Raw genomic sequence first — 25354 nt, forward strand, 5'->3', positions numbered from 1 at the left:
TCTTTTAAGCCTGTACAGCTGCAAAAAATCAGCCTGAGTAACGCTTTGCCTCTATGCAGTACAAACCTTTCCATTCATTTCTGATTCTTGGCCCTTTTATTATGGAGGACAAAAATTGAAGCTGATTGATACATGAATTTAAAATCCACAACTCCGATTTTGGTAGTCATTTGACCTTGTAGTTTTTGTCTTGGATTCTAACCAATTTCATTACAGAATTTACCACTAAAGGCTCCAGAATGCTGTTTTTACATCTGCTTTGCTAAATGTAGCTTCATTTGAAGCACAGGGAAGCCAAACAGCCTCGGCTTTGTTACATATATGGGGCAGTGTAAAAAAGCTACACATTCTGAACCTGGAAAGATGTCTGGAGACAGTTGATTATCAACGTCTTCTGCCTTTCATTAGGCTGGGGATCCCAAATTGCATTATGAAACTTGTTTACTACCTGAAGTCTGAGTGCTTGGAGTCAATGTTAATTCAGAGGCACCTCTAGTGCAAATGCCTGACATCGAAAATAGATTTCTGGAATAAGGAGAGTTGGCTGTTACATATCTCTGCTCCTGTCTGATTAGCCTAGTTATACATGATTTTTACCAGACTTTTGGCTTCCAGAAAAGCTTGAGCTAGAGGTTCAGAGCAGGTAAGGGTTCTCCTGAAAGCCTGTGAATCTACACAAATTAACCTATTGTTTTTGATGTCAGCATATATGCTGGTCATTGACCCCCTTATGTATGTGGTGCCTGGGACCAATGTCCAGAGTCTTTTTAGGGGGCCCAGTTCAGTGCGGTCTAGATGCTATTCTTTTGAGCAGACTCAGCATTGCTAGTATGGGCTATTGCTGATATCGCATATGTGCTATAGCTTGTGCCGTGTGATGGTGCAAGTAATCTCTGTCACAAGCTATATGTTAAATTAAAAACTCCTTCTTATCCTTTATGGCAGGTGGTCTATCACCCTTGTCTAGCACTCACTACCTCTTCATGCTCAACATCCCCACTTTTGTTCCCTTGCTCTCATCAGAAAGGCAAAAGCAAAGACGTTTTTATCTTAAGCAGGTAAGAAATAGGAAAGTCTGAGAATGACCAACCCATAGAGCTACAAAAGGGAAACAAATAGGTGTCCTATGCAATTTCAGAGAATGTTGAACAATGGAGACTAAGCTCAACAAGATGGAGGGAGCAGTGGTTACTCCGAAAATCATGGCCTACCAATGGAAGACTAGACAATGGAGGACTACCAGAAAGGCAGAATGAAGATTCCTGGCCATGATAAGTGTGCAAGGCTGGCATTAAAATCAGAGACTCTTGCATGCAATTGCTCATAGCACCGTACAAAGAAGTCAGAGAGGTACTCTCTCTCTTTTGAAAAAAATCAGACCTCAGTCTCCTTTGCTATAGTGTTCTTGTCCTACCCACAACCAATAGGGAAAACAGCCTCCTCGGAAGCAGTGTTTCTTCTGAGAAGGTAAGAAAGATAGAAAGGATGCATTTTTTGCACTTGGAAAATGCATACTATTGTCACTGCTGCTGCAAGCAGTGGAACAAGGTCAGTTGCAGAGACAGGCCAGGTGTCCTACCCTGAGTCATGTCACCTGGCAACATCAGACCTTGGCTCATGTCTAGCATTTCCATGTGGCAAAACTACTGACAACTGCTGTAGTAGGGATAATAGGGATCATTAATGATTCACAGTGCTGACAGGCCTTAATAGCTGCAAACACTGGCCACATGCTTGCTTTCTGATGCCTCTCTGTCAGATGTATGTCTCCCTGAGTTGCTGTAACGTGTCATTGTCTGGTGTGCCCCCCTGAGAGATTTCTTTTTGCAGTTACTGAACTCCAGCTATTTCTGTCAGTTATTATCACATGTACTAATGCCAAAATTTTTACTTGTCAGTTGCACTATTTCTTCAGAGGTTTACTAAGAATTCAACTTTTCATGTCTGTGGGGTGTACCAGAAAAAGGAGAAAGCATGAAGGAAGTATATTGACCTGAGTGTTATCAGTTTTAAACTGTTTGTGTTTACATGCGCTAACTGCTAGAAATAAACAATAAATAAATTTAAAACCTGCCTAAAATCATAGAATATTTTGGGTCAGAAGGTACCTGTAAAGGTCTTTTGACCGACTGCTTGCTCAACACAGGACCAACTTCAAAGTTAGATTACGTTGCTCAGGGCCAAGGATGGGAGTTTCTGCAGCCTCTCTGCGCCCTGTCCCAGTGCTGCATCACTCACATTAGGGACTTTTATTTTTGTTTATATCCTATTGGAATTTCCCTCACTACAGCTTGTGCCCATTGCTCCTTGTTTTTCCCTGTGCACCTCTGAGAAGAGTATGACTTCATCTTCTCTGCAGCTTCTCTTTTGCATCTGAGCTGTTGATTTACAGCTCAGCCTTCCAGGGAAGTTGTGTGAGAGCTGGTTAAATCCTGGTTTCTCCACATATTTTCCTTACTGGTTACATGGAAAAAGGGTATTCTCAAGTTTTGTGAGAAGAGATGGGGAGAATCAGTTCCTTCTTCTCATGATTTTTTTCCCATTAAAATTTTCCCAACTGAAAACTCTAGAAACAAAAATTAGCTGATCAGCTGAACATTTTGTATAGATAATTCTGACTCATTTAATTCTGCACCTGTAATGTCACTGATACGTGGGGAGTGCTCCTGGTTTTTTTTGGAAGCTGAAGTGTAAAGAGGAACTTGGTTGGCCTGTCCAAAGTTGATTATCTGTACTGCTAAATGTTAGCAAGCTACCCGTCTTGGCTTTGGCCCATGCCAACTAGTGATCCGAGACAATACATGGGAATAGTTTGGAAGACAGTATGTGGCAGGGACTGCTCCCATTAGACAGGATGGATAGGATTGCATCAGGTTTGGCTTCTTTCACTTTTATCTGCCAACACTGTGCCAGCAGGCTTTGTTCCCTCAGACATCTCCACAGGCCCTCATGCCACCTCTGTGTTAAGCAATGTATAACCTTGGTCTGCAACACAGACATCATGTTATTTCAGATAATTTGAAATGGAAAAAAATCACTGTCAATATACTAATTATGCCTTAAAACCAAGAGACATAAAGTCCACACAAGACTCAGGGCAAAGTGCTCTGCAGCATGGCATGCACATCCTCTACCACTTGCTCTCAAGGTTGCAGAACAATTCCTGGCCTGGTTTTATTTAGCATTGTAGGTGTAGTCAGATTGGTGATGGGCCTGGTGCATATTCCACTATGTGAAAGGTTTAGAAATCAAGGCAGGCAGCTGTTGCCCTTGTCAAAGTCTATTTGTCCAGTTAGGTCACTAGAGAGGAGAGAAATAGACCCTCACAGAAGGACTTGATACCACCAGTTTTCCCACTTTCACGTTGGCAGGAGAAGCCAGCCCTTCTCTCTCCCTGCTGTTATCTATCCCAACTGTATTCCTGTCCTTTTTTCCTCCCTTTCCAGAAGTAAGGGTGGCTTTACTTGAATCTTCATCCTTGGGATAGCCAAATACAATTTTTTGCCTGCATTGCTGAACAACCTTGACACAGCTTTGTGCCTGAATATTCACAGAGCTCCTTGGGCAGGTGTTGGAACCATCTTGACTGCTGCACAAACATACTCTGACAGCTTGCTTTGCTTTGATCAATGAACTATCATAAATATAAGGCATAGGAAGAATGGAGAAGAATATTTTTATCAGAAAGGAAGGACTTGATTCAATCAATGTGCTGTACCAGTCAACTGAAGCCAATAATTTATGCAATGAAGTAAGCCTGCAGACCAAGCACAAGAATTTCTAGTACTTTCCTACAGAAATGGGCAGAAGACGCTATATATTGATACAGATCTTGGACCTGATCAGGTTAGGGTTAGGGGATCTGAGATGACTTTGAAAGCATTTACTTTTTCTTTGCAAAACATCACCTACACTGAGTAAACTTTCCCTCGGTCAAGATGATTGTTCACTGGGGAAACCACCTGGCATTGGCGCTTTGGGTAATGTGTGTGTGCGCTATGATGCAAAGTAGCATCACACTACTGACTACTACTTTGCAGCTGATTTTGCCCACCAGCAGCTTCCTAATGAAGCAAAGCTTTGGGAGAGCAGTTCGAATGCCATTGGTAAAGACGAGGTGTTTGAGCTAGAAGGAACTGTCACTTGCTATGTCTGCTTTTTAAAGAAATATGGACTACAGAGAACAGAATGACTCTGAAGTACAGTTACCTGATTCCTCCTACCCCCCAATTCTCAAAAGAAGAATGAAAATATGTCACAAACTTCCTTCCTTAAATTATATTTTTTCCCCCTCAGTTTACACCCAGCTGCACCCCAAACAGACTGCCTCTAGGTCACAGACATTGCCTAAGCATATTGGTTTTCCTTCTGCTATTACTGTTGCATGAAGTTACAGAAGGGGCTGGAAAGACGGGGAAAATTGAAACAGCCAAGAACTTTTTTTTTTTAATCTGGTAATAGAGATTTCTTTCTTGATAACTTCTTTGCAGTCAAAGGAGGATTTCGGCGGCTTTTGCTTCTAGGCAACTTATTTCAGAAGAGTAAGGTGCTCCTACCTTACAAAAATCAGGCAGGATTTTAAATTAACTTTTCTGCACACTTGAGAAGAAAATTACTAAAATTTTTCTCATAGATGCTGGGGAACAACATTTCTGTGATTGCTGCTGTCTCTCATGGTGGCGACTCGGTGGATGTACACAGTTTTCTGTTGGTTGAGGTGAGTGACATTGTTCATTTGGCCTAATATACAAAGCCAAACTCTTGCATCCAAACATTGCCTCACAAATAACATCGTCTCAGAGACCAGTTACCCCTCTTACAATTACTTAGTTTAACTGAACAGCTGCTATGTTCTTTCCATCCCCCTCCTCTGCCATTTCTTACTGCAGCTGAAAGCGGGATTCTGGCTGCTTTCTTTAAGTTAAATAATTAGGCCATCACTAGCTTCATCCCCTTTCCCTGCCAAAAGAAGTCACGGTGAAATACAAAGACCTAGTTTCTTGCTACTGATTTCCCATTTCTACTTTGTGCAGTTTATAGACTGCAGACAAAACGTAACTGAGAAATAAGGCTGGAAGTGACATTTAAAAAGACATTTAGAAAAAGAAATTTCTAAAAACTCCATAATTTCAGCTGGGTCAATGTTTTGTTTCAGGCTGTGGTATTTTGATAACCTGGAAATGGTAAATGCAGAATAGTACTTTAGCCATGTTTCCTAAGGAAATGAGCCTTATCCATCACTCTGTCTGGCCTCCCCCCAATCACTTTTGAAACTTTGGCTGGTATTTAGCTTTTAGATTTCTTTCAGATCTTCAGTTAGATTCTGAAAGGTAAGCATAGCAGCATTTGACAGTATGTGGAGGTCTCAGAAATACTAAATTCCTACCAGTGTCATGAAAACAGACCGAGTTAACCACACTATCAGGTGCCAAGGAATCTATATAAAAGGGAGCTACAAGAAATGTTTCTTCTTCATGAGCGCTGCTAATCCCAAAGCTGCAGTCAAGTATTTTCTCAAATAGCTATTCCACTCAATGTCCTTGTGAAATATCTTCAAAAAAATTGCTCCTGCTTTGTGTGGAGCCTGAACAGTTGTGTGCTTTTATTTTCAGGCAGTAAGAGTGCAGCCACAGCCTGGATCTGCCTGATGCTGATATTTGATAGAAGGTCTTCCATGTTCAACAACAGGCTTGTTTAGGTCAGAGTTTGTGGCTTTGTCTACAAAGCAAATTGAGTGCAAGAAAACAAAACTGACTCAAGTAATGATCTTTTTTTTTTTTTTTTAAATACTTTGTTTAGTTGAATCAGAACAAAAGATTGAATGAACATATGTTTGGTTTCAATCCAGAATTTTTCTTACCTTTATTTAATTTGAATGAAAAACCATATACCCTTTCTGCAATAAGCATCAGCTATACAGGAGTTTATACCCATCTACATATGAATTTGTTAAAAGATGTATTCAGGCAAGTACAATGTCAAACCCAACATGACTGAAAATATAAGTCAAAACCACAAAAAAATGCTTCTATGTCAACAAATAGCAACTTTTTGTCTTCAAATAAACAATTCAATGGTGTCTAAACTACCATTTACTATGTTATTTCACTTAAGCTACATAACGAAGTAAATAGGTCTATGAACTTGTTTGAAAAAAAGAATCAAAGGAGTTGCTGTGAAATTGCTATAATTGCTATTATCCTTTTCTATAGGGAACTAGGTAGCAAAAAAGAATTGTAAGCACTGAAACATTTTGTAAATTGGATTCAATTTGACCAACAGGATTTTCCAAAATATTTCATGAAGCAAAAGACATTTAATTTCAGACTTTCAAAAATGTGGTGTTTTATCTGTGAAATACTGAAGTTTAGGAGCTTTTAGCAACAGTTTCAGAATTCAAATTTTCACTCCTTTTTCACAGTAAAATTTTGCCTAGGTTTAGGAAACAAAGTTGTTCAAAAGGATTAAATAACCTCAAATGGAGGGATTATATGAAAGACTTTGTAATGCCTATTTTGGGTGAGGTAGGGGTTTTCTGTTTGGTTTTCTTACTTTGTTAAAAACTGTGTAAAAGTCTTTTTGTTTTGCTCTTAATTTTTCCTATAGTTTTCTCTAGTCTAACTGAAAATAACCCATCATTCACCAGGATTGTCCCATGCACGAGTCACTAGATCACCAGTTTCCTCTCTAAAAATAAGGTACTTTGAGAGGTAACTGGAACCTTTCTGAAAGAGTAGAAAGATTTGACAGTGCTGGGCTGTTATGTTTTCCCAGCTGGTTAGATTGCAACATCCAGTTTCTGCAAATCTGTTAAGGAGTCTTGATGACATTTGATTCTGGGTGGCTGAATGTAGAGTTTAATGCAAAAATAAAATACTAGTGTGGATTTAAATTTTCTTTCTACAGTATGTGTGGATCTTACCAGAACAGGCTGAACTGGTATTATGTTTTTTAAATAATTGATGTTTTAGATGGTACATTAGCCTTCAGCTAGCAAAGCCCATCTATCTTTATTGGAGCTAGCAAAGCTCAGCATGAGCACAAATAATTCAAAGTTTTCATAGCCTTTAGATGTCTTGAGAGAAAAGAGTAGTTCTGCTTTTCACATATCTCTTGATTTGTGTAGGAAGAAGGTCTACCTCTGAAGTGTATGAGCTATCTTTCAGGGATTTGCTCATAGACATCAGAAGTACAGATTGCTCTTGTTAGAGCTACTACGTGAAACAATAAATATGCTGGAATAAAATGAGAATTCCATGTCTTTTTTAGTCAGGTACATGTAGTCAGACTCACTTAAAGAAAGAGTTGATAAAGGGGCTGACCTTTTAAAGAGAAAACAGCTCCTGTGCAGTAAACAAAAGTATTGAGCCCACAGAGGAGAGCTTTTGATAAATGAATAGACTGGTAACAAGAACATGCTTCTTGTGCATCCAAAAACAAAATTAAATGGAAAACTGAGATGGTAAAAATAGAGCCTGGCTGCTTCAGAGCGGCTTTCCATGCATGAAATGAGCGGAACATTTGCAAACAAATTAGCTTGTGTATTGGGTACATTTCTGGTTTTCTTCTGTTTAAAACTAACTCAAAGCCCATTTGTGAGGCTGAGGCCAGTGGCAGAAGGATAATGCTTTGCCAGGAATGATGCAGGATTTCAGCTGCCCACCACGGTGCCTGAGTCCCCCAGCAGCTCAAACGTGATGGGAGCCCACCTGGCTGGTCTAAAGGATGTGACTAGCGGCTTTGTAGATGCCCAGGCTTTCTCAACAGGGACAGCAGTTGCAAGAGGCAGCTTCCAGATCACAGTACGTAAAGTGGCAGAAATGCACATGGATTCATTTTTAATGAAATAACAAAAGCTTTAAAGGGCCTTCCCTAGAGGTCTGATTGTGCTATCCTGGTCTGCGTGTCTATGTGGGAGCATCAGAGGATGTGGGTGTGTGGGAAAGAAATGAGGATCCTGGGATGTCAGAGATGTGGGGGGTGGTAGGCAGGCAGAGTGAAATGTCTGGGCACTGGCATGGGTATGTTTAAGCAGGCAGAAACAGAAAGTGCAGGCAGGCAGCTGGTGAGAAAGGAGGAAGGAGGCACTACAGTAACAGAGATAAGGGACAGGATTTGTATTTGAGAGGGTGATGGGAAAGAGTTTGCTGCATTCAGACTTGTCTGCATTTGTGCATAGGATGAAATTAATTTGTTGTGTAGAGAGTACCTTTGTTTCACTCCTTTCAAATCTGGTGGCAAAACAGCCCCTTTATGCTAGAGCTGTAGCTTCCTTCTCTTTGTCCAGGACAAATGGTGATGGGATGCATTATGATGGGACAAGGAAAAATGGGTGACAATTCCTTTCAGTGACTTGCCCAAAGTCTTACTCAACTCCTTGACTCTCATCTGGGGTCTCAGCTGGTGCTGGATGCCTCAGGACTTGGAGGTACCAGCTATGAGGATAGAATACCTGCACAGCTCCCCTGGCATCCCATGGATGGCCAAGGTGAACCTTAATATTCCTTATTTCCCATCTGAGACCTGATGCCCAAGGGCTACCTGGCTTCCAAAAAGGAAAAAAAAATATAGTCACAGCTCCATTTGTCCTCAGGGCCAGGAGCCACCTTCTAAAACTCGGTAACATCGTATTGTACTGTGTGTGTGCATGGTCCCTGAACCTCAGGAGAAGGCAGTGGAGATGGGCAGCCAAAGGGGTGGAGGAGTCCCAGCACCTGCCACTGAAAAAGATGGTAAGAAAAGCCTGGAGTCTTCAGTCTAAAGAAGGTGAAGGCCGAGAGGAATGCCATGGAGATGGAGAATGGAGAATCCGCCGATGCCATGGATCTCGCACGACTAGTAGGAGATTGGTTTTAAAACAGTTAAAAGAAAGTATTCCTTTAAGAGCAGGTAGTGGCTTCAGAGGCTTGCTGCCCTGGGAGGCTGTGGAGTTGGACAGTATCAGGAAGTTCGGAAGTGGTTTGGCAAGCCCATAGACAAGAGGTCTTTGAATAGACAGTGAAAGGATGGGGCAGGGATGCTCTCTCCAAGAGGGCTAACGCAGGAGGTAGGGTTGCAGGGGAGTAGGTGGGAAATGGTCTGTCAGGCTTACGTGCTTCTTCTATCATGGCACGGCAGAGCACTTTTCTTCTTATATTCTCCCAGCTGTATAATAAACATGTTTCTCTTTTTGAAGTCATTGACACATCCTCTGAGGTTAACGGGGGGGGTTCATAAGAAGTGGACAGATGCTAAGAAAAATATTTTATCCCTATTCTGATAGGAATAACTTTGTTATTCATGTAAATAATGGGATCAGTTGACATCAGAGGTGACTGGGCCTTACTTCACTGCTATAAAGCGATTTCTGAATTCAAATACAGAGTCTTAGACTTATTTTTTTCCTAGCCTTGCTAGTTTCCAAGGAGATCTAACCATGTAGATTGTCTGCAAAGGTGGTAATTAGCCAGCAATGAACAAGATGGACACAAGAACTTCTTGGCAAAAATCAAAATTTCAAAGCAGTTCTTTCTTTTAATGGCTAGTATGCAGAAGCAATCTGATCAGTTCTTTTCAGACTTTGAACAGGCATCCTCATTTGCCTTCAGAGAATGGTTTTGTAAACAACTGGCTTTCAGATTGGTGGTTGAACAGAAGAATGAAAAATGTCCTCAGATTGATTTGGATGGGATTTTTTTCAGAATATCTGGCAATTAAAAATAGGATCCAACAAATTATTCTGCCTGTCTATAAATAATAATAGTTTGGATTTATAACTCAGTGTTCAGAAAAATGATAGAGTCATAAGGCAGGGAGGAGCAAAGGCAGGTGCCATTTATAAAACATGTTCATCTTTTCACACTGCACAGACTTGGCTGTTGGGGTGAGGAGTCTTGGATTTGCCTTTGAGTAAGGCAAAGTCAGGATTTGAACTCAGGCTGTCCTTTATGCCTGATGCTTACCATGAGTGTTGGGAGTGAGGAAGGGTGAAGGAGAGGTAAGAAGGGTTTTAACTCTTACTGACTTGGGAATGCCACCTGCATTTCTTTATTAATCTAACCCACAAATATAATACTGTTTCTGCATATAATAGCTATATTTTCCTCCTTAGGAGAAATAAAAAAAAAATAGTTGAAAAATATTTACCTAGTTTGACCCAAATGTACAGATTTTAAGCTGGAATACTTAAAGCATCATTTGTTCACTAAATAAGCTATTTGCCATTAAAATACCTCATAGCCTATGTCTCAATGTAACTTTCAGGCACATCTAGGATGATGCTAAAAAATATGCTTTAGAAGATGAGTCCTTTGCAATATCAGTTGTGGAAGGGTGTCCTCATTATGGCTGGGATAGAGTTAATTTTCTTCTTAGTAGCTAGTACAGTGTGTTTTGGATTTAGCGTGAGAATAATGTTGGTAACACACTGATGTATTAGTTGTTGCTAAGTAGCACTTATTCCAAGTTAAGGATTTTTCAGTTTCCCATGCTCTGCCAGCAAGCAGGTGCACAAGAAGCTGGGAGGGAGCATGGGCAGGACAGCTGACCCGAACTAGCCAAAGCGATATTCCATACCACAGGACGTCATGCCCAGTATATGAACTGGGGGGAGTTGGCTGGGAGGGGTGGATCGCTTGCTTGGGCATTGGTCAGTGGGTGGTGAGCAATTGCATTGTGCATCACTTGTCTTTTCTTGGGTCTAATTTATCTGGTTTTGTTACATTCCTTTTCATTACAGTTATTATTATTGTTATTGTATTTGTATTATTATTATTGTTATTATTATATTTTAGTTATTAAACTGTTCTTATCCCAACCCATGGGTTTTACTTTTCTTCCTGATTCTCCTCCCCATCCCACTGGGAGGGAGGAGGAGTGAGCGGGCGGCTGCGGGGTGCTTAGTTGCTGGCTGGGCTTAAACCACGACAAAGAGTCAGTGTGGCTGAGAGTTACCCAGACACAACCTGTGGGTAGAAAAGTGGAAAATCTGCCAGTTTACTCTGGCCTTGTCACTTTGGGAAGTTTTATCATTATTATTACAATTTTTATAAGGACTGGATTAAGATTTTGAGCTCGTCGCTGACTTTCACACCTCCCATATATCCCAATACAGACCTTATCTGTGTTAACAAACGCATATTTATTTCCATTTACACAGAATATGTGGGAGTCACGTGTGAAATGAATAATGAGGACCTGGGGTACATGGAATACAAAACAATGAATATGTGTTCAGAAAGAGTGCAGGAGACACACAGGAACCTCTTTCTTATCTGTATACAAACGCAATTTTATTCCATCGGATACTGAGCTCTGAAACGGTGACTAACCCTTTATTTTGGGGCTGTTACTCCTCCTCCAGCTTGTGCAACTGGTATTCCGTTCTGAAAGGCCACTACACGAAGCTGCATCAGCCATTTTTCTCTGACGCTTCCTCAAGCAGGCAACAGGGAGCAGCAGCAGCGCAAGCGTTTCCTTCTGCCTCATGGGTTTGGCTGCTGGAGAGAGCCCCGGACCTGCTGCTCTCCTCTGAAGCACGAGAGAGCAGTGAGTTTGTAAATCAGCATTCCTGGAGGAACCTGAAATGATCAGCAGCTCTAAAGCAAAGTGGAAAAAGCACTGCTTTCTCTAGTCAGAGACTGCCTCTCTCTCATTGGGGGGTGTCAGAGGTAGTGAGTAGGATTTACCTGCTCACATACACAACACTGGGAAGGCAGCCTGGAAAGGGTGTTATAGTAATGCAATGAGACATTCACTCCCTTGACACCTCTGCTAATGTTGGAATAAAAAAGGTAATGGCATAAGTACTTTCTGTGTACTGTTATCTAATAGGAGATAGCAGTCTCCTCACATTTCTCATTTTTGTGTATGTATAGAGACCCTAACGAGAGCTTTGTCTGAGGGTTCCAGACAAGCTTCCTCGAGGTTTGGTAAACAGGGGATTGGGAACAAAGAAACTTTCTGCTGCACGGTCATCTAAGCCTTCCAGAGACCTCTAAAATAGAGAGAATGTCACTTACGGACCTTCAGAAAGAGCAAGGAAATGTGTAACGACCCACACTGAGTGTTACTTGTGCAGGTACCAAAGAAGCTGCAACCCCATTTCCAAGCTAATCTTCAGTTTGAGCTCAGATCTGTACAAGGAGCTGATGCCCCGAACTACCACAGGACTGCCTCCAGTGCCCAACATGACAGGCACTACACTTTGGCCGTGTTAATATATTTATTATCACTGTCAGCTTATACAGAGCAAGCTCTGCTAGCAACATCTGGCAAGCCATTAATATCAGCTGACTGTGATAAATGTCTATTAGTTACAACTGATTTCAGTGTTTCATGGCTGACCTGAGCATAGGCAATCAGAGAGTAATACTATTCACATGTAAATTAAGTACAAGTTCCTATTGCAGGGATGCTGTGGCTAAATGGGCAACCTCTTGCTTTTCATCTGTGATCAATTTTAACAAATTGCCTGACTTGCTTGCTTTCACCTTCCCTCTCTCGCAATTACCTTGATTATTTGTTTTTATATTTAGCATTAGTATGCCGCCTTTCTGGTAAAGCCTCCCTGTCAAATCAATAAGGAACAGTGCTTCCTCACACACCCTGCTCATCCTCTCAGTACTGTTTAAGTGTGCTGACATTATTGGGTCCAGACAAAATTAATAATAGGAGCTAAAAAATGCAGCTGGGCGTACTGGTGAGTATGTTTGTAGGAGGCAGCAATGTATTATGTTATCTCCACATTGGCGGGGGAAAAGCAGTGCTCAGTGCTGTTCACAGAACACTCCCTTTCTTTGGCAGGCTGAACACATTTAATCTTCTGTGGTGTTATCCTAGGAACATTAATGCAAATAAGGGTGGCCTGGAATCTCCTCTAAGAGAAGTCATAGCTTAGTCAGGAATTGCAGGGTGAAATTTCAGGGGCCATACTATGCTGTGCATCAGATGTAGCGATTTTAAAGGACCTTTCTGACCTTTTGATTAAAAAGACTCCCAGAATTTGTTCTCCTCCACCTCCTCATAAAGCTGTCACTGTTTTCAGTCCTTCTGTTCCATTCTCATCCTACTTAAAATAAAATGAAACTGTTGGCCTCTGGTCAAGTGACTTCGAGCTGGAGAACAAGCCCGTATCCATAGGAGGGCACACCTACACTCTATTTTCCTACATAAAGCCAGGACCAGTGGATAAAGTAGGGGACTGGCAATTATGCAGCATGGGATCTCTGACCTGGCAAGGCACTTAAGACTGGACCCAATATTGGCCTTGAATCCTGTTTTGCTCGATTAAGTGCTCAAATTCTTGTCAGACCCAAAGCACAGGATGAACCTGCCCCAGACACTTTGTACCACTGGTGCCTATGTGCTTTTATCCAAGTGGCTGTTCCTGAAGTGGGCCTGGTATTTTCACAGGGGTTACAGAGAAGATACACCGCTGTAATGTGGTGGGGTTTGGCACTGACAACTGGGAGCCAGCGACTGTCAGAAAGAGGTAGCCAGCTCTGAGCTGTAACACTCCTGGTTTGGGAGATGGTTTTTCTTCTTCCCTTTTACAAGATGCAGCTGCAGAGGAGAAAGAATGTAAAAGCTGTCTCTGTAATGCAGTAAACTCTGGGACAGATTATTTCCTTTGGCCAAGGCTCTGCCAAGCTCCCTGCTGTGGGGGTATCTGGGTGCTGGTGAGGACTCCTGGGCTCTCTGCGCCTGCTGACTTCAAGCAGTGCACGCACAGGGCAGGGAGGGTTGCCGGGGAGGAGATGCGGGAAGCTGCTTCACCAGCTGCTTGCCCACAGGAGTAATGGATACTGGGAGTTTGCGTAGTGGGGGGGACTCGGGGGAGACAGTTTTCCATTAGTACCTGGATGCTGAAAAGGAAGATCTGCCCATAAAGCACAAGGGGAGAAGGGCTAGTAGGAAAACATAACCGTCTTGGTGAAGGGACCTTGGGTTTATCTGGTTCTCCCTATGAGTCTGTTCAGAGTCATATGTACGGATGGGAGGACAGGGGAAAGGCAGCTCACACAGCTCTTCCCACTGGTGGTGCAGCCCAGACTGCTTACAGGATGGTGAGCCTTCAGTTTTGTAGGCCTTAGCCTAGATGTGTTTTATAGCTCCAAACCCAACTCACATTGGATAAGGAAAACAAATGAAGGAAACCATATGCAAATTTTTTGTTAATTAGTGACAGTATCTTTCCTGTCCTCTGTTAGCTTGCTTACAAATGAGGGCAATAGAGAAGGAAAGGGACCCGAGACACGTTTTGTGGGGTCCTCTAGGACAGTTGGCACCTGAAACGTCTCTGCCCTTTGGCTTTAATATGAGAAGATAATGTGGGTGCCTGCTTTGGATTTACACTTGCTAATACACTTTGTGGGATTCCTGGCAAATCTACTTGCTTTCATTGTGAAGGGCTTGCTGATTCCCGACAGCCTGACGTTCTTCAGCCTTCCTGGAGCTGGTGGGCTCTGAAGGAGGGGTCTGATGGGAGTTCAGGGGTGGGTTTAGCCTCCCCTGCCTTTGATAGCATTAGCCTAATAGGAAGCCGGGTGTCAAGTAAGAAACTCCTGCACTGGGCTGGGGCTTGGCTGCAAATGTTCCCACGCCTGGATATGAAAGGCTGTACTCTCAGACATTTGTAGCACGTGTCCCCCATAGAGCCCCTTCACTGCTGCTATACAGACTCAGAAGCATCCATGCCTCTATTTTTCTGCTCAGCATCTCTCGTCAGAGACAAGCTCAACTTCCAATTAGTTTCATGGTGCAAAACCAAAGGGAAATGCAATTGAGGAGGATAGCCTTCTGTTGATGCAAATATAATAAGGAGAATGAAAATTTAGAACATCCTATTCCTACTATGGAGACAAGTAAAAAGATCCCATTACTGACTTCCCTAAGACCATCACTGTGTCCTGATTCTCCAGGGTCTCAGTCTCTGTTGCAGTGGTGCTCCAGCAGGAACCAATTTGAGTGGTGCTTGCTCCCATGTGAAAGGTTTTGCAGAACTGGACTGTTGGAGCACATCTTCTAGCTTGGGATTTGTAGAATCCTGAACAATTTTTAAAAATTGTATAAAAGTAACCTAGTCACTGATTTTAACAGACATGCTGATATTTATGTTTAATAGATCCACTTTGATGAGGACAATCAGACTTCCTGGTAGTTGCAAATTCTAAAGAAACAACTTCTATGGAAAGAAATATTAGAAGTATTGAAAGCATTTCATTTTTCGCCTGACCCTTGCAAACATCAGTATGAAAGAAGTGTGATGATCACTCTGTTGACAAGGGATATTATTAGCATTTGCTTACATTTCATAGTTTCTGCTCTGTATGAAGTAGTGGATGTATGGTAACTCTTTGGAATGGAAAAGTGAGATGCTCTGAAAATGGAGACAATTTGTTGTTATAAATGAAGGGATTCAAAGAGGGAAAAACCGTAAGTAGAGTTTAATAGATGTGAGAGATATGTTAGTTGCAATGGAATAAAGCAGCAAAGACGACTTAGGTTGCGTGTCGGGATTTGTTTTTTATTTCTTTTCACTAGTCTTTTCATCCTCAATAATTTTGCTGTCTAAAATAAAAGAGGAATACAGTTGGTTTCCAAGTTGTACTGGGATGTCTCTGAATGTAAAAGCCAGTTTGGATGTTTTGTTTTCTTTTTCCTTTGTCATTTTTCTTCGCATTTTTATAGCTCCTTCTGATTTTTAAAGCTTTGTAGCACAGGTTTTGGTTAGAAAAATGCTGGAAATCAATACCATCTTAATATCTTGTGTTCCCATGGTCTTTTTTGAATTGTGCATTGTTCTCACATGTTTTCAAAGGAGTTGTCAACGTGCCAGTCTGGCTAATGTAATTTATCAGTACAAGCACCCTGAACATTTCAAGTTCTCAGATGTTAAACTCTCCTCACCAAATACACTAAATAATCCAGCAACTATTGAGCTTCATAGTTGTGGGTAGAAAAGCAGAGCTTGAAAGAGTCTTAAATCTCTGGGTTGTAAACAGTGTTAATCATGGAGGAAAAATGAGTAACAGCCAATGAGAAATCAGGGAAACCATGGTGGAGATGTTGGTCCACCTTTTCAAATACAGTTTACTATCCAAGCTCTGTCTAAACAATGTCTTTCAGCATTCAGTACCTAACATTAAAGTAATTATTCATGCCAAGGTAGTCATTAAGACTATCAATATTATCTCTACTTTCTATTGTGGAATCTGTCAGCCTGTTACAGCATTTCAGATGAGGCAGTTGACAGCTTTATGTTGAGCACTAGCCTAGTGTGCACACACGCTATAAATTCGGTCACCTCCTACCAGTCCTACTCTTCTAAGTCACTCTTTTTCAGTAAAAAAAAAAAAAAAAAAATTATCCTTTCCCTCATACGATCTCTATCTTCTTTTTTTCACCCTAAATAATATTTTTTAGACTGACCCTTCCCCACAAAAGCTCCAAGAGGAGCCCTTTGGACTGAAGTTAAACAGGATACTCTACTCAAGTGGATGTGCAGTGGTCCATTTCAGACTGGGGTGGGTACCAGGGTTAAAGAAGAGGTCTGAATGCAAAACTGCCAGGAATCAAAAACCTGAAAATCTCACTGAAGAAATGGAAAGCTGAAACACGTGGATTTTTCTTTTTGTTGAGATTGCGTTCTGCAGTAAATGGTTCAATACAATGGAGAACTTGTGATATATTTTGCAGTTGTGAAACCTACTGTACAGAAAGAGGGGAATTAGGAAAACTCAAATAACTGTGTTCAAAGAAGCTGCTAAGAAGGGAAACACCTGGCTTATGTCACACAGAGGGTAAGAGTTCAGCTGCTTCATCTGTGGACAGAGGACATATTCAAAATTGCACTTGTAGCTACTATTGGGACATTGTCTGGAAGAGTGGCACTTGGCAAGAGTGGCATTTGTTAAGAGCAGCATTTTTGGGGAAAGGCAGGAAGTTTTGTGATCTGAAAATTTTCACCCTAAACTAGAGGTTCAGTCAAGTGTTACTGATTTTTCCTTTACATCTCTGATGTTTCCTCCCTCTCAGATAGCATTTTAAATTTTTTTAGCTTTGTCTCAGATGACCCTAAAGAAATTAAAACTTTCCTGTTGTGAAATTAAGGAGTTAAATGTTTTCACGTTGCTACAGGTTTATTAACTGTGACTACTTGTACTTCAATTTCATATTACTACTTTTTCCAGAATTTTCCTTAAAATGTTGTGTTTTCAAGCACATCCAGTGCTCTTCTGCTACAGCTTCCAGCACTACCAGACCTAGTCAGTTGTGTATGTCTGTAAACACATTCACTGCAGAAGACAGAATGTGACCTGCAATTTTCATGGCAATGGTAATATTATTCTTGGGAATAAATGTGTGTTTTTGTTGTTAAACCAAAACATCATCCTATCACTTTGTATTCATTTCTTTTATTGCTTGAATTGGAAGGAAGTACTTGGGAGAGGGAGGCAGCCCAATTACAGTTTCTCTTGTCTGAGGAAAATGCAGAGCTTCCTCCACCTAGAAAATTGAGCTTTAGTGTGAATTTAATTATCACACTCTGCTCCCAGGAGTATTCGGTCTGCAGAGCAGCAAGGCAGGCCCTTTTCTTTCTTTCTTTTTTTAAAAAAAAAAACCCCAAGTGTCTTTATGCTTCCCTGGCCTGCACATTTGAAAGTTAAAACTGCATCGCTGAGAAGGACAGTCTGAAGGTTGTGTGCAGGTACTTACTTTTCAGGCAGAGCATTTCTATATGGTCTCTGTGTTTTCCATTCTGCCCTTCTGAGAGCTCTCATATAGACAGTTTCATTAGAATGGATTCTATACGCAGTGTACTGCCTTCTGCTCGGTTATTCATGGAGTGCTCCGGCTGAGTGTCTCCTCTCCCCTCTAGTGGCTGGACGGTGGAAAAAAAAAAAACCCTACCTGTGACCCATGTTTTCAATGTTTCTCTCCTGGTTTTTGGAGGAAACTTCTTATGTCGGATCTTTGTTCGGGCTCTTTGCCCATTTGTGGAACTTCATACAGCTGGTAAGGAAAGCCCCAAGTGGAAAATGAATATGCAGCTGAGCAAGAGATGATATGTCATATGATGTGCTTTTTATTCAGCAAGGAGCTAGAGTTCTTCCAAAACTATGTCAGAAAGAGAGCAGCAGATGATTTTTGGAGCAGAATTTGATGATTTTTCCCTTCATTTTCTACTCACAAACATCTCACAACTTCTTGGCACTCATGCTGGAAAACATTTGATAAATATTTCTGGGACTTTCTTCCCTTTCCACTTTCCCTTGATGAACTGGTCCTAGAGAGTTTGCTGCAAATATTCCATATATTGCATTTGAAATCTGGGCTCGGTTCTCCATCTGGGACTAGTCACATAAATCCCATGACGTTGCCGTTCCCTGGTTGGATGGGTTGGAGGACACATGGAAGCTCTGAGTTTGTCACTGGAGCCATCAGTGCGGCTGAGAGCCCCGAGCTCGTGCATTCATGCAGTGTCACGGCAGCGCCCCGCTGCGCGGGGACACCAGCCTGGCTCCCGAGCGAGCTGTCGGCGTACCAGTGCAGAGCTGTGCCTGCACTCCTAACCCACGGAGGCCACCTCCTGCTCGTGGAAATCTTGCCTTACACTTGCGACACTCTGTGCCTGGGCATCCCCTGAGGGTGCATGGGAACACAGCTCTCCAAGGGGGCTAACCTGCCTCTGGCCTTGGAGCTGCCTGAAAGGGACTCTGCTGGCACGGATATGCCTAGGAGAAATAGCACAGTCAGAAGGAGAAAGGCAAGGAAGGATTTTTGTTAAAAAGCTTTGTTTCTGAGCATTGGCATTGTTCTGAGAGAGATCAGGTTACTGCAAGATGCTCATGCTACTGCAGGGTTAGCCTTACTCTCGTCGTGTTTGCCATTTTGGTATGAAGGATGAGGTCTCATCCTCTAGGAAGGGTTTTCAGAATACTCTCTCATAGCTGTGCTGAGCCAATACAGCTCACCCTATATAGCTTTCCTGGCAGTGATATTCAAGTCACCTGACACTTCGTGAAGCCCTTTCTGACAAGTGTCTGCTGATTCTTTTTATTTAAAGAATTATTTGATTTGCTCTTAACATACTTCAGCCTCAGGATGCTGTTTAGGAAAAAAAAAAAAAAATCTTACTAAAATGATACCAGAAGCTAATGCTTACAGGCTATTAAAAGGAAAAACAAACCAGACATTAACTGATGGTAACCAGTGATTAAGAAAAGCTTGCACAATTTTCTTTCAAGTGGATTATTCAGTGCTCAGTCATACTTTGCTGCGTTTCTGTGCTTCCTAATCTTGGGAAGATAGAATGTGTTAAATAAATTACATCAAAGATTTTTGTCTAGCTGTTGCAAGTTCTGCGGGACCAAATGAAGGATGCTGTGCATTAGCCTTGTGAATAATAGCACCTGACTATGTTCTGTAGACTTGTATTCACCTCTGCACTGCTTGAGGACCATGCCATCCACCTCCCCAAACTATGGACTGAATATTGCAGGTGAAATCTAACGAGTGGATTCAAAGCTTAATTCAAACAATATTACCTTTCGGTTGCAGAACTTTATCAAAGCATCTTAACAATGGGTCTTTTCCTAGCATATAAAAATCTGGAAACATAGAGGGACATGAATTAGAAATACAAAAGAAATTAAGTTGCTTTGTTACTACAGATTTCTAAAAAGTTTTTAAAAATATTTTTTTCTGTTAATGATTCAGCAAATAATGAAGTTGAGTCTGTTCTGAATACTGGACAAACACCAACATAATTTTCCACTTTGATTAAGCTTAAAAGGAAAAAGTCATTACATTTAGGTTTTTCTCCTCTTTGCATTTTCGTTTTTGAATGTTTAGGTTGCCTCCACAGTCATGACAGAGAAGAAACTCCCCTTTTGTATTGAGATTCTTACATAATGCATGATTCCAGAAGGTGGAAAACACCCATAGTGTTCAGAGACCTGTAGGCAGTACAGTGAAAATAACTTTTCAGGAGTATTTTGCCTGCTTTCACTGCCTGCTCAGGCTCCCAGTCTGGGCTGAGTCATAGAAACCTGAATAAACCTTGATGTCCCCATCTAGACTTTAGTTTTCATTCATTCTTTAATATGCATTAGGTGGATGATTGCAAAAATTAGTAGAGATGCTTCATAAAGTTTTGTTTCTAAGCATGGTTGGCTTGCATCTGAAATAAGTGCTTAATAGGTATCCAGTCACCACCAAAATACATGGTTAAATTTTAGCGTAAGCTCATTATGAAAACATGGTAACAGGACTTTGAAATTGCTAATCTACAAAAGTGAGATTAAATGCTTTTAATCACATCTTTGGTTTTGTTACCCAGTTGCCTACAAAATCCAGGAAACCTCTTTGTAGTATGTTTTATCGTGCATTGGAACTCGGCAGGCAGGTGTAATTCACTTAGGACTGCTATCAACATACACATTCAAAATAAGCTGGTTGCTTTCAAAGCCGTAAATTAACAGGCTTAACAAAGCCAGAAGCCACAGATTCCATGGAAACTAAAAGTACCTGAGTCAACAGAGATGTGAAGTCAAATGCACATTTCTTCATTTTGATTGTCCCTTGCAAGTAATTGCCTGAGCAACTGAGGTTATACCTGCTGTCTCTGGAAGCCTGTAAATTAGGTACAATTGACAAGGTTTAAGAAACAAAGCAAAACACCCCAAACAACCTCCAAGAGAGTGAGAGTTAAAAAAAAAAAGTTTTAACACTGAAAACAGTTGAAGATCTTGTTTCAGTTCTGTGTCCGTCCTCCCAACATGGAAATGATTTCCTGATCATGACTACAGTATTAGTAGGGCTTGTAGCTCTTCATCTGCTACCTCCCAGCACAGGAATCACTAAATGTGTCACTTTTCCTGATTGTAGGGGCATGATCCTGCAATCCAGCACTGTACATAGAATTTACTACAGCTGCAGTGCGAGTTACACGCCTTGCTCTAATTTGTTATGGGTTAAGCACTCTTCCATGGTGGGTCACAAAGACTCCAAAAACCATCTGGTTTTCCCAGAAAGAATTTTCATTTCAGATTTCCCAAGAGAAGTAGTCTAGATCTAGATGTATTAGATGCATCGTATGAAATCTTAATGTGCAAGACACTGGCTACCTTTTGTGCACCTTCGCAAACCTAAACTTCAACCCATGGCTGTTTAAAGACTTGCAGGTAAAGCTGGCCAGGGAACAATTTGTGTTTCATGACAGTTTCTGCAGTTTTTGTGACAGCTTCTGAGGTTATGAGGGTTTTTTTTCTGTACTGAAGGAAAACCATATCCTTAAGAATGCTTTTTATGAAATGAATCTGTGGAAAACCTCCCTTTTTGTCTTGGCAGGATCAGATTTTTCAAATTGGCTTCCCTTCTGCAGGGCCTCTGACCTGATAGCCTTAGAAACCCCTTCCCAGGGCCAGTTTTCCTGAAACTGGAACCCACCTTGCTAAGCATTTTGGCTTTCAAAGAAAAACGCTTTTCAAAAAAACATTTTGTCAGAACCGTTCCAACAGGTTCGACTTCCTGGGTCATCTGGCCCCTGCTCCCCTGTCAAGCTATGTGTGGAAACAATGTAAGATATAGGGACCTGATGGCCTGTAGGACTTTCCTCTGACTTTCCTCATGCCCATTTAGTTGGAGCATGAAGCCACCATAGGAAATATAGGGTGGGATAAAGATTTTGTGCAAACTGTGTAGAAAGCGCTGAAGTTTCACACATCTCTGGTGAGCTAGCCTGGACTCTGGGAGACTAAGGAGAAATCTAGGAAGTGAGGAGGAGCAAGACACATGCTTGATTGAGAGAAGTGCAAAATGTTTCCACAGCTTTACTGTTCCTATGCCTTTTCTATCTCGTATGTAATCAAGCCGTTACTAACATCAAGCTGTTTTGTCTTTTCACGTGAGAAGTAGCATATTGTACCATAGTTTTGAGAAATAGCCAAGGTCTATATGAGGCAGAGCAGTGCTTGGAACATTGTCTTCCATCCAGGAACTGCCAGCTGTTGTGCCCTACATCAAGACTAAACTAACCACTGGGGAGCAAGGGACTAAAGGAAGAAATTTTCTGGGACAAGCAGGCTAATCAGTCAGAGAGTTGAGGTTTTCTGGGTTACCTCTGATATGAGAAGGCACTAATGTGACTATTAAGCACTGAGCAGCCTTTGATCTGTGAGTCAGTCATTCAGTATTCTTGGCCCAATGAGGGCACATCTGCTCCTCTTTGATCCACAGGGCAGACTCTGGTCTGATGATCTGCTTTCCCCATGGGTGTGTGACTGGTTGCAATCTGTTAAGTGGACACAAGATAGTTGCCTTAGCAAAGACTGGGAACTTTGTAAAATCCCAGAAGTTTATTGACAACAGATGCGTTTGTCGATGTAATTTGCTATCGAGGCTACCCAGACAACTATGGTGTGTGCAGCACATTAGGCATGATCTAAAGCAGAAAATCTATGCTCTTGAATGACACGTGAAGTACAGATCAGTCTCTTTCCTGTTCTAGCTGGGGCGCTACCATTCCCCCTTTGTCACATCCGCTCTTTCAATCCATTTAATCCAGGACCTGCTGGCACCTGTCACCTCATCCCTGATGACAACATTCAGATGGGTTGACCCGTTCTTTCTTGGCAGATACCCAAACGGGTGTGATCCCACTGCGCCGTGCTGCCTCCTCCATCTCTCCTAGTCCTGTTCACCTTTCCTCTCCTCAAAATAGGCCCTTTTGTTTGCTCCTAGGGAAAATATAGCAGTTGTGCTAAATAAAGCCTATCCAAATTTGTTCTGTTTGGTCCTACCCTTCTGTGAAGAGGGGATGAATTAAGGTTGTTTATACCCTGAAATAAACCAGAAGTATTTACTGATTTTTATTGCTTGTACTGCAATGACTCAATGTATTAGGACAAAATGCTATTTAGAGTAATGAAAGGAATGGATACTTCAGTGACAGCATTGATTTTGATCTAACACAGACTCGTATCTAATGCTGGCACAATGCATGTCACAGCCAAATGAGATTTTCATTTGCTGCAACAGAAAATTATTAAAAAGCTGTACTCAGTAAATGCATTAACATATGGTGATACGACTGATTCTGTCTGTGCTCCACAGGGCTTATGGAGAACATGTTAAACTCTCCCCTCCCCCAGCTCCTTAAGCAGATATTTCCTACTTGGGGAAGAGCAAGTAAATAAAGACCACAGCTCCTGTTTCTAACTTTTGTGTTAAATACCAGTTCTGACTCTTGACTCCCGTTGCCCAAGGCCAAAACTGGATATTTCTTTCACATTTAGTCTGGAGAAGAGAAGGTTCCAGGGACACCTTATTGCGACCTTTCGATATATAAAAGGGGCTTACAGGAAAGACGGAGAGAGACTTTTTACCAAGGTCTGTAGTGACAAGACACGGTACAATGGTTTTAAACTGAAAGAGAGCAGATTTAGATTGGACATAAGGAAGAATTTTTTTGTGGTGAGGGTGGTGAGATGCTGTAACAGGTTGCCCAGAGAAGTTGTGGATGCCCCATCCCTGGAAGTGTTCAAGGTTAGGGTGGCTTTGAGCAACCTGGTCTAGTGAGAGATGTCCCTGTCCATGGCAGGGGGGTTGGACTAGATGATCTGTGAATGTCCCTTCCAACCTTTAAGGCTATTAATGTAGAATTTCAACCTTCTCGTGGACTCAAGTTCTGATCAAATCTGTACGATCCCTGTAATCACGTGTAACAATCATTCAGGCTCTCAGTAACAGGCTCACAGAAACACACAAGAAAAAAAGCCCCTGAAGAAAGTAGGACAATGAAAGAAAACTATTCTGAGAGTCAAGAGAGTAGAGGAATTAAGTAGATGCTTTCTTTTTTCCTGAAGCTCCAATCTTAGGGCTTCCTAAAGGAAATACAAATAAAAGAACGTACCTCCTTCATTTGTAGCAAAACCACCCTGCATCTTAATCTATTGGGGTTTCCAACAGACTCCTCAGCTTTTAAAAAAGCCTTTTCAAAAACACAAATGAACTTCTATCACGCTATATTGCAAGACAGATATATTAAAGTTTTAGGTCTCCCAGCCATTGCATGCTCTTTAGGGGAAATCTCTCTTGTGCACACCAGTAGTTCATTGCACAGCTGGCGCACCTTTGGCAAATGAAAGGGTTATAATGGCTCTGCTGGAGTTGTGCACTTCCTACGTCTCTGTAACCACTGGCACAAAGCAGATCTTGGCACTCTCCTGCTGCACAAGGATTTGCAAACTGCCGGGGGACGGGCAGCCCCAGATAGGCAGCTGAGAGTGAGGAAAACTGATGTGAGAGGAGACACTGAGCTCCTGCAGCTGGGAGCTCCCTTAGGAGAAACGGTGGTAAGGGTCTAATTGCAGGTCCTTTACTTCCACACATGGACACTGCTGAGAGCCAACTCATGGCTGTCCTTGTCGCTGAAGGTGCATATGGAGTACCAGCACCTGAGGGAGTGAATGAACACAAACCCCCACGTCGTCATGGAAGTGTGACAATAACACACCAACCTTTCAACCATCGGGCCTAAATTAATGAGGAAGATATAAGTAACTCCCTCTTTGTGAGAAAGTGTGTGTTAAGGTGAGGTAAGCATGCATCAAAGTCTGTCATTCTTAAAAGGGCTGAGAAAAGGAAACAGCACAAGGGATGAATCTCTGGCTGGTAGATGCTATCTTCACTAGAGCTCTGTTGGTTTATGTTAGCTAGAGTTCTCATACAAGGTGTGTTCCTAAGAGTACTGTGGGAAGAAGAAAATCAGATTTCAAGTGAAGAGAGAGCTCCATGCTTTTAATTTAAATAATCAACTGCATATGCTTTTAATAATCCTATTTTTTTCTGATTCTTAAAATTGGCCAGTCAAAATTCCTTGTGGCCCATCAGCATAATAGCCTCAAATAAAGCTGGGGAAAAAGTCTACGGTCATAATAGAAAGTCAGAGAATAAAATGATAACAGAATCATTAAGGCCCATGCCAGACAATCAGAAGCTATTTCCACTAAATATCAGTTCACATTGGGACGAGAAACATGCCAAAATGCCCTGCTCTTTCCCACTAAAGTATGTGCAAATTCCTGCACTGTCAGATTTGCTGCCTTTGTTGTGCAGTTGGTTGCTGAGCTGAAAGTGCCTTTTTATCACAATTTAAAAAATAGACATCCAATAGGAAAATTGGCTCCTTGTGGGTACTATCTGGCATGCACCTTTGTTTGTTTGCCTTTCCAAATCTATCAGCAACAGCTTTAAATATTGCCCGGATTAGAACAAAAATACATATATTCTTTTTTTTTTTCTGTTTGATAAAGGAAGATAAAGCAAGATTTCCCTGCAAAAGTGGTTTTTGAGTGTCCTAAGGGCAACA

General features: G+C 41.7%; 1 protein-coding gene across 5 annotated transcripts in view; it reads right to left on the reverse strand.

Annotated features, from left to right (window-relative positions):
• KCNJ6 (potassium inwardly rectifying channel subfamily J member 6) overlaps nt 1–25354 on the reverse strand; it is a 165253-nt gene that overhangs the window by 49143 nt on the left and 90756 nt on the right. Inside the window, exon 1 of one of the 5 annotated variants that reach the window (XM_030020620.1) lies at nt 8375–8379. The exons of the other annotated variants lie outside the window; for them this stretch is intronic. The gene's annotated coding sequence lies outside the window, so the exon portion shown is untranslated. Of the gene's footprint in view, nt 1–8374; nt 8380–25354 lie in introns of those variants that run through there. 5 annotated transcript variants of the gene reach the window in all.

The sequence above is a fragment of the Aquila chrysaetos genome, chromosome 7 (genome assembly GCF_900496995.4).
Source record: "Aquila chrysaetos chrysaetos chromosome 7, bAquChr1.4, whole genome shotgun sequence".
Lineage (NCBI taxonomy): Eukaryota > Metazoa > Chordata > Aves > Accipitriformes > Accipitridae > Aquila > Aquila chrysaetos.